Source organism: Garra rufa, chromosome 4, assembly GCF_049309525.1.
Source record: "Garra rufa chromosome 4, GarRuf1.0, whole genome shotgun sequence".
NCBI lineage: Eukaryota > Metazoa > Chordata > Actinopteri > Cypriniformes > Cyprinidae > Garra > Garra rufa.
In genome coordinates, this window is record NC_133364.1 from 42857350 (window position 1) to 42871488 (window position 14139).

At 44.6% G+C, this 14139-nt stretch overlaps 1 protein-coding gene across 1 annotated transcript in view; it reads left to right on the forward strand.

The window, feature by feature from the left end:
- Nucleotides 1-14139, forward strand: part of LOC141334052 (uncharacterized) — an 82489-nt gene that overhangs the window by 29336 nt on the left and 39014 nt on the right. The gene's annotated exons all lie outside the window — the stretch shown is intronic.

Below are 14139 nucleotides of genomic sequence, written 5' to 3' on the forward strand. Positions count from 1 at the left end.
TACTGTTAGGTCTTATGGCAGCCGCATCCAACGTGATACCTTTTGGACTGCTGCACATGAGACCACTACAGTGGTGGCTCAAAACCAGGGGGTTCTCCCCGAGGGGAAACCCATTCCGCAAGATCAAGGTCACGCGGCGCTGCCTACGTGCCTTGGCTATGTGGAAGAAACCCTGGTTCCTCTCTCAGGGTCCAGTTCTGGGAACTCTGTGTCGCCGTGTTACACTAGCGACGGACGCTTCCCTCACTGGATGGGGAGCGGTCATGAGTGGCCGCTCAGCCCAAGGCCTGTGGAGCCCTCATCTTCTCTCATGGCACATAAATCGCCTAGAGATGTTAGCTGTGTTCCAGGCCCTGAAGTGTTTCCTTCCAGACCTAAGAAACCGCCACGTGTTGGTCCGTACAGACAGCACTGCGGTAGTGTACTATATAAACCATCAAGGAGGGACCCGCTCACGCCCCTTGTTCAAGCTGGCGTACCGGATCCTCCTGTGGTCTCAAGGAAAGCTTCTCTCCCTGAGAGCAGTCCACATTCCTGGACATCTGAATGTGGGAGCAGACGTCCTGTCGAGGCAGGGGCCGAGGCCCGGGGAATGGATGCTTCACCCAGCAGTGGTGAAGCAGATCTGGAGAAAATTTGGCCAGGCTCAGGTGGACCTCTTCGCGACTCGAGAGACATCGCAATGTCCCCTCTGGTACTCTCTAGTTCCTCCAGCTCCTCTTGGACTGGACGCTATGGTACAGACGTGGCCGAGGCTTCGTCTGTACGCCTTTCCCCCGATCGCTCTGCTCCCAGGAGTTCTGGAAAGAGTGCGCCGGTTCCAAGTACGGCTGCTGCTAATAGCCCCGTATTGGCCGGCCCAAGTATGGTTTCCGGACCTAGTCTCCCTCCTCGACGGCTCTCCATGGGAGATTCCCGTCAGGAAGGACCTCCTGTCTCAGGCTGGGGGCGCAATTTGCCACCCCCACCCAGAGAGGTGGAAGTTATGGGTGTGGCCCCTGAGGGGGCACAACTCATAGAAGCTGGTCTCTCAACCGAGGTTGTTGAGACCCTTCTCCAATCCAGAGCTCCCTCTACGAGGAAACTTTATGGCCTTAAGTGGAACCTGTTTGTTAAATGGTGTTACGAACACCGCTTCGACCCAGTCAACTGCCCAGTTGGTACAGTTCTGGAGTTCCTACAAACTCGCCTTTCCGCAGGGCTAGCTCACTCCACCCTGAAGGTATACGTGGCGGCTATATCGGCCTTCCACGCCCCTCTCGGTGGCCTCTCAGTGGGCAAAAACCCCCTGGTCATTCGTTTCCTCCGCGCTGCACTCAGGTTGAGGCCTCGAGTGCAGCCAAGGGTTCCCACGTGGGACCTGGCTGTCGTGCTAGAAGCTCTATGCAAGCCTCCTTTCGAGCCCATAGAGGAGATATCAGACCGCGTGCTTACCATTAAGACAGCGCTCCTGATAGCCCTTACCTCTCTGAAGAGAGTAGGGGACCTTCAGGCCCTCTCAGTGGCCCCTTCTCACTTAGACTTTGCCCCTGGTATGGCCAAAGCCTTTCTTTACCCAAGAGTTGGGTACGTACCGAAGGTCCCGTCCCTAGCACCTCAGCCTATAACGCTGCAAGCGTTCTATCCTCCTCCGTTCCTGGAGCCAGATCACAGGAAGTTTAATTGCATGTGCCCAGTCAGAGCATTAGATGCTTACGTCCACAGAGCTGCCCTGTGGCGTAAAACAGAACAGCTGTTTGTCTGTTATGGCCCTCCAAAGAAGGGCCACCCAGCTGCTAAAACCACTATCAGTAGATGGATCATTGATGCCATATCTACTGCCTACAAGTCTTCTGGTCTCCCATCACCGATCGGAGTCAAGGCTCACTCTACTCGAGGCCTCTCTGCCTCGAAAGCTCTGACGGCAGGTGTCCCCATCCAGGACATCTGCAATGCTGCGGGTTGGTCTTCGCCCCTGACATTTGTCAGGTTTTATCAAATCGACCTCAGAGCCACTCCAGGCTCCTCCGTACTGGACTCTAGCCAGTAAGCCATTAATATCAGCCATCTCCCTAGCCAGGAGGAGACTTCTCAAGGCGCATTCTTTTAGTTAAAAGAAGAGAAGTCGTTACTCGCCACACCCTCCTCGTGTGCCTGAGGGCCGAGGAGTGGTTTCAGGATCCTTAGTCCCCCCTGTGCTGGTCACTTCCAGACAAGGGACTACTATTCCCCGAGAGCCTGAGGGCCGGGGACCATGTCACCTTCTGTCAGTAGAAATCTAGACAAAGGTTCTTTCTCTCAAGCCCTGGTAGGTCCACCAGGCAGAACTTACTCAGTCCCTCTTGCTCTGGCATATCCCCAGACAAAGGACTAAGACTCCTCGAGTGCCCGAGGGCCGAGGAGTATCTCTCTAGCGCTTACGGTCTTTCAAATTAGGACGTAAGCCGAGTAGAAGGTCTGCTCATATCCTCGTGTGCTCGAGAGCCGAGGATCATACAACCCTCTTGTCCGCGGAATGCTAGACAATGGTCCATTTCCCTCGCGTGCTGGCAAATTTCCCAGACCGGGTGTAATTCGGTCCCTCTGGTTTCTGGCTTTCTCCAGACCACGGACTAAGACTCCTCGTCTGCCTTCAAATAAGGCCGAGGAGTGCCTCCTGCACTGGTTGGCTACCAGGCAGAGGCCCATACTGTCCTCCCCGTGTGCCCGAGGGCCGGGGATTGCAGTGTCCTGTTGTCCGCATAAGGCTAGACAAAGGCTTATCTTCTCGCGTCCTGGCGGAGTACCAGGCCGAGCCTTGAGTCCCTCTTGCTCTGGCAGAACCCCAGACAAAGGACTACCCTCTCCTCGTGAGCCCGAGGGCCGAGGAGTACCTCTCGTTCTGGCTGGCGACCAGACAGAGGCGGACCACCTGGCTGAGGTCCACTTCTCCCTTTGCAAGCAAAGGTCGAGAACCCTATCCTCGTGAGCCTGAGGGCCGAGGATCCTTTCACCATCTTGTCCGTAGAATACTAGACAATGGTTTATCTTCCTCGCGTTCTGGCATCTACCAGACCGGGTGTAATTCGGTCCCTCTGGTTTCTGGCATTTTCCCAGACCAAGGACTAAGACTCCTCGTCTGCCTTCAAACAAGGCCGAGGAGTGCCTCCTGCACTGGCTGGCTACCAGGCAGAGGCCCATACTGTCCTCCCCGTGTGCCCGAGGGCCGGGGACTGCAGTGTCCTGTTGTCCGCATAAGGCTAGACAAAGGCTTATCTTCTCGCGTCCTGGCAGAGCACCAGGCCGAGCCTTGGGTCCCTCTTGTTCTGGCAGAACCCCAGACAAAGGACTACCCTTTCCTCGTGAGCCTGAGGGCTGAGGAATACTCCTGAGGTCGATCTTACTATCCTCGTGGGTCCGAGGACCGAGGATCTCTCCCACTTGTCCGTACAGACAGTGGTCATTTCAGTCCCTCTTGTGCTGGCTTTTCCCAGACAACGGACTAAGACTCTGCGTGTGCCTGAGGGCCGCCGAGTACCTCTCGCTCTGGCTGGCGACCAGACAGAGGAAGACTACCTTTTCCTCGTGTGCCCGAGGGCCGAGGACTATAGGGCCTCTTTTGTCCGCGGAAGGCTAGACAAGGGCTCTTTTTCTTCCATCCTGCTCAAGAGACACAGCGCAGGCTTTGGAAATTATGGGGGCGTTGGTAGTCTCGTTCCCCATAGCGTTTCTAGACGCGGCTCGAGTTCCCGGAAGGGAACGTCTCGGGTTACGTATGTAACCTAGTTCCCTGAGGGAACGAGACGCCGCGTCTCGAACCATAATTCCCGCACCCTGCGGCACTCGCTTCATTCCTAAAGAGCTGCCGCGGGCGTCAAACGCACGTGCTTTATACTTCCTGGTCGATGACGTCATCGCGCCTGTGACGTCACTCCCGTCATTTCATTGGTTGTAAGACATGATTCAGAGTGCGGCCCGCCAATGGCGTTCCCCATAGCGTTTCTAGACGCGGCGTCTCGTTCCCTCAGGGAACTAGGTTACATACGTAACCCGAGACGTTTTTAAGTTGACATTTGCTTTAATTGTAAGTGATTTTTTTCTGCTATCATCAAAAGTATGATATTAAAATGTAAATAGCACTGAATGTTCATTACAACAAGCAATAAATAGTCATATTTCAGAAACACCAACTTGTAGCTTGTTAATTGAAGATGCAGGACAGCCACCTCCCAGCTAACAATTATTGGTTCCCAGAACGTTCCCTTTAGGTTAGGGAATGTTCTGTGAACCTACTGGGAATGTTTTCTTTGGGTTAGGGGAACATTCTTAGGATGTTGCGGGAACGTTCCCAGTAGCTTCCCAGAACGTTCCCCTAGCCTAAAGGCAACATTCTATTTTCCGTAAAGAAAACTTTCCTGGATAACCAATAGGGAACGTTCTATTTATGTTCCTAGAAGGTTCTCTGAAAGCTCTCTGATGGTTCCCAAAACATTCTCCTAACCTCTTCACTCCAGTGCCGCTTCTGCACATCAGCACTCCCGTGTCCCGGAGTAAGCGGCATGGAAGGCGGACCGATGTGAATCTCAATAATCACTTCTACACACCATGTCTTGTTTTAAACTATTGTTTAATCATTACTAGGGATGCACGATATATCGGCCGATGTTCGTCATTTTTTTAACCTATCGGCATCTGTCCGATGTGTAAAATTGGGCCGATAACCACAACCGATGTGTAGCCATCTAGTTGCTGTGTCGGGAGAGGGAGGGGGAGGGTTATTTGGTCGTGTGTATGTGTTTGGGCACGTGAGACGCGACAGTGTCAGTGTCAAAGGCAGCACAGGATTGTGGGATGTTAAACTGAAGAGGAGAAAAAAATGTCAGCGGTGTGGGCGTTTTTCACGGTGTCGAAAGAAGACCCTCGAAAAGCAGTTTGCAACACCTGCAAAGTCGAGGTAATACGAGGAGGGTGCCGCGTCAAGTCATTCAACACCACAAATGTAATATGTCATTTGAAAAACTGCCACCCAGACCTACACAAACAATTGCAGGAAAAAAATGCTGCCAACATTAGCCAGCAGGCAAAAACGAAAGCAGCTGCAGCTGGGAGTCCGATACAGCAGGTACTTGACAAGACCAAGCAATTTGCCAAGGACCAATAAGATCAATAACCAACAAGGTAATGGAAATGATTGCTCTTGACGACCAGCCTTTTTCCATAGTGGAGGACCGGGGATTTCGGCGGTTGATAGAGCTTATTGAACCCCGCTACAGTCTGCCAAGTCCGCGCTACTTTTCCGACGTCTCCCTCCCTGCTTTGTACGAAGTCGTGGCCACGCATATCCACAAATTGTTGGACAATGTGACTGACATTAGCTTCACGACAGATATATGGAGCTCGGATATAAGTCAGATGAGTATGTTGAGCCTTACTACTCAGTGGATTAATGAAAACTTTGAACTGAAGAGAGCTGTTTTACATGCTCAAAAGTTTGCAGGATCGCATACAGGAGTCGCCATCGCTGGCGCATTTGACTGCATGTTTGCTACGTGGAAAATTAAAAAAGACAATGTACATGTTGTGCTTCGTGACAATGCGCGGAATATGCAGAAAGCAATGGAGGAGTGCGACGTTAAAAGCCTGGGCTGCATGGCTCACACGCTCGGTACCTCTCGGCTGAGAGACATACAGCAAGAGTTAGGCATGAATACCATGATGTTACAACAAGATGTGGCGACCAGATGGAATAGTACTTTTCTTATGATGAGAAGTCTACTGGATCAGAAGCGCGCACTTGGTGTGTATGGAGCAGATCATGAGCTGCCTTCATGTTTAAGTGCACATCAGTGGGGCCTCATTGAAAACATGACCACGCTTCTCACTCCATTTAGGCAATTAACGAGGGAGATCAGCTCACATCAGGCTACTACTGCGGACGTGATACCGTCTGTTGTGGCACTGAAACGTTTGCTGAGCAAGACAGCTGACACAGACAGTGGGGTCCGCACAGCACTACTGGAAGCTGTGAACAAGCGATTTGGAAGCGCCTTCTCTGAGCCGCTTTAATACTTGGCAACGATCCTTGACCCGCGGTACAAAGACCGTTATTTTGACACAGTCACTAAGCAAGCAGCTGTAAAGATGCTCCAGCAGCAAGTGGACAAAGTGACGCACAGCGACTGCGCTACGGAGACACCGGACACAGAAGAACCGCAAGAGAAGAACATAAGAACAAGTGACGATGGTGGAAAGTCCCTGCTTGACATGCATGACGAAATTCTGGAGGAAAACCTGACCATGGAACAGCAGGCAGGCCTGTCAAGCCACACAAGTCTGCAGGTATAGTATTATCAGACCCAGTCTTTAATTCAAATAACGAAGTCTTTTGTGCAGTTCTTTTTTATTATTATTGATGTGCTGTGAATTCTATAGAGTTGCTAAAATAATACATTTACTTAAATGAAAAAGCTAATTGCTATAAAGAATATTGTTTAGTAATACTTCTCTGCCCCCTTGGGGTTGACCTTAAGCACTGGTCATCTCCTCAGAACAAAGTTCAGCAAAGCTCTTAAGGGGAGGAGGACAGTAATATCTAGACTGCTGGTAATTAATCAGACATGAATAGTAATACACTTGTCTACATTCCTGTAGGTGCATGGCTATCTTTGTGAGCCCCTTATCCCCAGAAATGAGAGCCCACTGCAGTATTGGAAAAGCAACATGTCTCGCTTTCCTGCCCTGGCTAAAGCAGCACGCAAGTACCTTTCAGCTCCATGTACAAGTGTGGACAGCGAACGTCTCTTCTCTGCTGGATCACATATTGTTGATGAAAAGAGAAACAGGATCCAGTGTGAGAAAGCAGAAATGCTTCTCTTTGTTAAAAAAAAAACCTGCCTTTGTTGATTAAGTAGGCCTGGACTATAACTTACTGCAGTGTTAGGTGGAAACCCTGTTTGTTTGGGACATTTACTTTTGAGTAAATTGTTGCTGCTTTAAGTTGGTGAATGTTAAAGACCACCATGTCTTTTGAATTACAGTTATGTCACAGTTCTCATTTTTGTTTGAATATTTTTTTATAAATGGTTCTTAAAATTGACTTGTTTTTTTATGTTTGCTTGGTAGACCTTGTTTCAGGGTTTGGACATTTGCATTTAAATAAAAATGTGCACGAACAGTCAGGATATGTGTTGGATATTTATTTTGATTTAGCCTTTTTCTCAAATTTGAGTTTAACTGGAGTGCACAGAGCTGAAAACATGTTGCCATGAATACTGGCATGCTTGATGGTAAAAGTGCAAAAAGTTGGTTACTTATGTTTTAAGATAGCCCTGTAACTTTTATTTGGAAATAAAATACATTCTGAAAATAAAGGAAGAAATTAAGTATGTACAAACTTTTATCATCTAAGAAACATTTTTTAAAAACTCATATCGATATCGGTCATCGGCCATAGCAGAAAAATTAATATCGGATATCGATATCGGCCAAAATGTTCATATCGGTGCATCCCAAATCATTACAGATAATCAGAGCACATTTAACCATCATAAGGAGCATTAAATGAGACTGAATCATCCTATACTATGTTAGATCCTATACTATGTTAATGTAAGACGTAGAAGTACCATACCATAAAACAACCCAGATTTTGTTTATTAAAGCACCAAATAACATGACTTCAACAAAATATTCGATTTAAAAAATATATATTTTATTTTTTACAGACATTAAACGAATATCATTTATTTGACTTTAACTAGGGTAACATTACATTCATTTCTTACCACTGAATTAACGATGATGTACTTCCCTCTTCTGGTCACTAAACGAAAACGTCTCGGTTAACATCTTGTTTTCTTCAATAAGACGGTTCAAATCTACCTAAAATAACAATATTTACTCTCGTATATATATTTATATTAGTTAAAAGTAATTATCCATTAAAGAGATCAATCAACAAACATTAGTCAGTAAAACGGAATGACCGTAATTTTTTAAATTACACGAGCGCGCCGATTTATCTTGAAGACAGAAGAAAGTGATTGATGGGAAAAAAAAAAGTGTGTGCTGGAGTAAAGAAATAAACTGTTTATAATATGATTTTCAGACACTTAACCTTGGCTTATTTTAGCTATAAAATTAAAATTATATTATCATTATAATGCGGTTTGACCACTTTTATGTAATTTATTAAGAGCTTATTTCGGACATTAGATTCTAGTTTGTTTATGATGAAAAAAAATAGTTCCAGTCAACTTAGCATTTAATATGCTTTGATACAGCACTCTGTAAACAGCCACTCCTTTCAGTAAGGACCTTCTGTGACTTACTCTCTGTGTGTCAATGATTGTCTTCTGGACTATTGCAAAGTCAGCAGTCTTCCCCATTATTGTGGTTTCAAAGAACAAGAGATACCCTAAATTTATACTGTAGGGATGGTCATTTAATGAAACTCAAATGTAAATATTCTAATATTTTGAGATACTGGATTTTTGACTTTCATGAGCTGCTCTAATCATCAAAATGAAACCAAAAAAACTTTTGAAATGTTTTACTTTATATGTAATGAATCTGCAATATATGAAAGTAAGTGTTACCAAATTATCCACAATTTATGAACCATGCTCTACTTAATATAAAAACCAAAGTTATTCTATTTTTTAAATAACAGCTGTATATTGAGATGCACATTTGTTCATTGCAGGTCAAAAATAAAAAGTAAAATATTAACTATTTCTCTTGTAATCTAAGTTTGTCCTCTTACAGACCTTAAAACTAGACAAATTATTTAAACTTATGAGACTGTTATGTGACTTTTGAACAAATTTTTTTTTCTTCAAATTCTCAAGGCTAAAAGTGCACCTAGTTGAAGAAACGCCCATATATTGATGTATAGTGAAAATATTAGCATCGGGTATAATATTTGAAAATGTATTATGTAATATGTCACATTATATATTTTTCAATATATTCCCATGTATTATTGTTTCGTAAGGGCTCAGCATGGTGCAAGATGTTACCAAGATCTCTTATGAAGCTTTAGAGGAGATAAATGTGAGAATTTGAGTGCCTCTGGTTAAGGAGAATAATCTGAGCGCAGTGAGTGATGTAGCTGAGATCTCTTATGAAGCTTTAGAGGAGATAAATGTGAGAATTTGAGTGCCTCTGGTTAAGGAGAATAATCTGAGCACAGTGAGTGATGTAGCTGAGATCTCTTATGAAGCTTTAGAGGAGATAAATGTGAGAATTTGAGTGCCTCTGGTTAAGGAGAATAATCTGAGCACAGTGAGTGATGTAGCTGAGATCTCTTATGAAGCTTTAGAGGAGATAAATGTGAGAATTTGAGTGCCTCTGGTTAAGGAGAATAATCTGAGCACAGTGAGTGATATAGCCGAGATCTCTTATGAAGCTTTAGAGGAGATAAATGTGAGAATTTGAGTGCCTCTGGTTAAGGAGAATAATCTGAGCGCAGTGAGTGATGTAGCTGAGATCTCTTATGAAGCTTTAGAGGAGATAAATGTGAGAATGTGAGTGTCTCTATCTAAGGAGAATAATCTGAGCGCAGTGAGTGATGTAGCCGAGATCGCTTATGAAGCTTTAGAGGAGATAAATGTGAGAATGTGAGTGTCTCTATCTAAGGAGAATAATCTGAGCACAGTGAGTGATGTAGCTGAGATCTCTTATGAAGCTTTAGAGGAGATAAATGTGAGAATGTGAGTGTCTCTATCTAAGGAGAATAATCTGAGCACAGTGAGTGATGTAGCCGAGATCGCTTATGAAGCTTTAGAGATAAATGTGAGAATTTGAGTGCCTCTGGTTAAGGAGAATAATCTGAGCGCAGTGAGTGATGTAGCCGAGATCGCTTATGAAGCTTTAGAGGAGATAAATGTGAGAATTTGAGTGCCTCTGGTTAAGGAGAATAATCTGAGCACAGTGAGTGATGTAGCCGAGATCGCTTATGAAGCTTTAGAGGAGATAAATGTGAGAATTTGAGTGCCTCTGGTTAAGGAGAATAATCTGAGCGCAGTGAGTGATGTAGCCGAGATCGCTTATGAAGCTTTAGAGGAGATAAATGTGAGAATTTGAGTGCCTCTGGTTAAGGAGAATAATCTGAGCGCAGTGAGTGATGTAGCCGAGATCGCTTATGAAGCTTTAGAGGAGATAAATGTGAGAATGTGAGTGTCTCTATCTAAGGAGAATAATCTGAGCACAGTGAGTGATGTAGCCGAGATCGCTTATGAAGCTTTAGAGGAGATAAATGTGAGAATTTGAGTGTCTCTATCTAAGGAGAATAATCTGAGCACAGTGAGTGATGTAGCTGAGATCTCTTATGAAGCTTTAGAGGATATAAATGTGAGAATTTGAGTGCCTCTGGTTAAGGAGAATAATCCGAGCACAGTGAGTGATGTAGCTGAGATCTCTTATGAAGCTTTAGAGGAGATAAATGTGAGAATGTGAGTGTCTCTATCTAAGGAGAATAATCTGAGCACAGTGAGTGATGTAGCTGAGATCTCTTATGAAGCTTTAGAGGAGATAAATGTGAGAATTTGAGTGCCTCTGGTTAAGGAGAATAATCTGAGCACAGTGAGTGATGTAGCTGAGATCTCTTATGAAGATTTAGAGGAGATAAATGTGAGAATTTGAGTGCCTCTGGTTAAGGAGAATAATCCGAGCACAGTGAGTGATGTAGCTGAGATCTCTTATGAAGCTTTAGAGGAGATAAATGTGAGAATGTGAGTGTCTCTATCTAAGGAGAATAATCTGAGCACAGTGAGTGATGTAGCCGAGATCGCTTATGAAGCTTTAGAGGAGATAAATGTGAGAATTTGAGTGCCTCTGGTTAAGGAGAATAATCCGAGCGCAGTGAGTGATGTAGCTGAGATCTCTTATGAAGATTTAGAGGAGATAAATGTGAGAATTTGAGTGTCTCTATCTAAGGAGAATAATCCGAGCGCAGTGAGTGATGTAGCTGAGATCTCTTATGAAGCTTTAGAGGAGATAAATGTGAGAATGTGAGTGTCTCTATCTAAGGAGAATAATCTGAGCACAGTGAGTGATGTAGCTGAGATCTCTTATGAAGCTTTAGAGGAGTTAAATGTGAGAATTTGAGTGCCTCTGGTTAAGGAGAATAATCTGAGCACAGTGAGTGATGTAGCTGAGATCTCTTATGAAGCTTTAGAGGAGATAAATGTGAGAATTTGAGTGCCTCTGGTTAAGGAGAATAATCTGAGCACAGTGAGTGATGTAGCTGAGATCTCTAATGAAGCTTTAGAGGAGATAAATGTGAGAATTTGAGTGCCTCTGGTTAAGGAGAATAATCTGAGCACAGTGAGTGATGTAGCTGAGATCTCTTATGAAGCTTTAGAGGAGACAAACATGAAAGAATGTCATTTTTTGTCTCAGGAGAAACATGTGAGAAGCAGGAGACTTAGCCTTATGTCTCAGTTTGATGTTCACTTGATCTCATTTCTGTCTAGGAGAAAGATGTGAGTTGAGAAGGAGATCTCATGTTTGATTTTCCTTTCCTCTGGGAGCTGCCTTCCAAGTAATGCCTATAGGCTGGATGGGCCCCCCAACGCCCTCTACGGTGTCCAGGATAGACTGAAGACTGCCTTCTCCACTATGGCTTCCAGGATGGGTCTGGTGCGAGGGGATGTTGTTGTGGGGAAGAAGCAGTTTTCATCTCTCCTCAAACACGTCTACCCCACTGCAGTCACAGCCCAAAACATTAAGGCTGGGTTTCGCAAGGCTGGCATCTTTCCTCTCTCCAGGGCTGCTGTGGACACAACCCAGGTAATTTTGACATTAATAATATGATAATTCATCCTCTAAAATACTTACATTTCTTTCCAAGTGTGTTCATGAGTTTTACATACGTTTTATTTTATTAGGTGGTAAGAGTGCTTCCATCTGCAGATGGAAATGATGCCACACCATCCAGCACTCCTGCCACTCCCTCAGCTACATCATCCGTCACTGCCACCACTCCGTCAGCCATACCATCCGTCACTCCCGCCACTCCGTCAGCCATACCATCCATCGCTCCTGCCACTCCGTCAGCCATACCATCCATCGCTCCCGCTACACCAACCAGCTCTCCCACCACACCATCCATCGCTCATTCATCCACACCATCCAGTGCTCACGCCACTCTAACCTTCACATCCAGCACTGAGCCTGATGACACATTAAGCAACATGCAGACACCTTGCCCCACTTGTAACAGGGTGGCTCCCAAAAATTACCTGGTGGCAGCAGGTGTAATACCTGAGAGTCTGGCTAATGTCCTCATGAGTCCAGCCCTGGAGAGGAAGGAGAAGACGAGGCGTCGCATTCCTTTGCCAGCCCGTGTCATCACCAGCGACGAGTATTTCAACCTGCTGGTAGAAAAAGAAACGGAGGAAAAAGAAAAGGAAGAAAACAAGAGAAAGCGCAAGGAAGAGATGGCAAAAAAGAAGTAGGAAAAGAGGCAAGCCCAGGAGGCCAAACGTCAAAAGAAACAGGCACCTCCTCCTCAGACGGAAGATGGAGAACACTGCGCTGTCTGCCGTAGAGTGGTCCCACCTGGCTCAGAAGATGAGGCCATCGATGAATGGCTCCAATGTGATTTGTGCCAACTGTGGTTCCACTTGGTGTGTGCAGAAGTGGAGGAAGTGCCTGACACCGACTGGCTGTGCCATAAATGTTGTCTGTCAACATAAAATACTCACCTACACACACACACACACACACACGTAAATAGTGCACACTGAAAATGAACGTTATTTGCAGTTATAGTATGAAGTAAGTTTGGTGTTAAATGTAAATAGTTGTAAACACACACACACACACACCTGTATAATTTATGTTTTAACGTTTTCACATTGGTAATCATTAAATATTTTAAATCAGTTCAAATTGTTTGTCCTTGTTTATCTTCAGAAAAATATGGTAAGTTAACTTAATGCTATTCACTAACGTTTCACATGGTTCTTAACCCACATGCCATAATATTGCGACACGATCAGGCCTAGCACGCGTGGTCCTCTAGCTTATTTAAGTAGCAAATAACTTGAATTTTAAACAAATAAAAGGGTACTCACCTTCCTTATTCATTTAAATGTTGTTTTCTTAAATAGAAACAAATAAATGGCCTGCAGTTTATCCGTTTAATGTCCATTTTTGTCATTGAAATCAAGGTACGCACTCTGTACGGAACACCATCGTCAACCTGTACGGAACATCGTTAATGCTTATCATCTTCCGTACATGTGCGGGGGAGGTGCTTTTCCCCACTTTTCTCAAAGACTATTGGTCCAAAAGACATCAATCAAAGTGTGTACTGTGCAATAGGTATTCTCCCAGAGAATGATCACACAAACATGCTTGTCAGGCTTTCAACAACGGAGGAGTGGTCGTTGGCGTGCGATAAAGGGTGAAAAGTGTACGGAACATGGTTAGTCTACGTTAGGAGGTACTGAAGGCATGAATTCCAAAGCTGTTAAACTCCGAAACTATTAGTACAGTTGAGCTTTTTCAAGTAGTATAGCTATCTAAATTTAAGCAACTGTAAGGTGTGTTCCATTCATGATAAATTACAGAGCATTTGTGATATTCTTAAAACTCCAGTATCTTGGTATTCACATTACAGGAGAGGACTGGAATGAATTTCGGAAAATTTCAAACTCTTGAATCGACTCAAGAATTTGTTGATCAATATTACATTTTCCATTACTGTAAAAGATCAAATTAATTCTAAATCAGGGCTGCTCAACCCTGTTCCTGGAGATCTACCGACCTGCAGACTTTTGTTCCAGCCCTGCTCCTGTGTTTAATTAGGGTTGGAGCTGAACTTTGTAGGATAGTAGATCTCCAGGAACAGGGTTGGGCACCCCTGTTCTAAATGTTAATAAAATGTGATTTACATTTCCCCAGATTATCTTTATTAAAACTGGCAGCATATAATTTTTGCTAAAGTGTGATTATAATGTTAAAAAGTAACCATTAAAGGGTAACGACACCCCCGTTTCAGCGCTGGATACTCTAACCACAATTTTGAGTTTAAAACACAAATAAATGCACATCCTTTTGCACTATGCATCGAAAACCTATATATGAACACACTGTTGAACCACCAATAACTGTTAAGGCTTCTTTTGCCGCGTTTATATAAGCCCTTTGATGGGTTGCATCAAGGAAAAA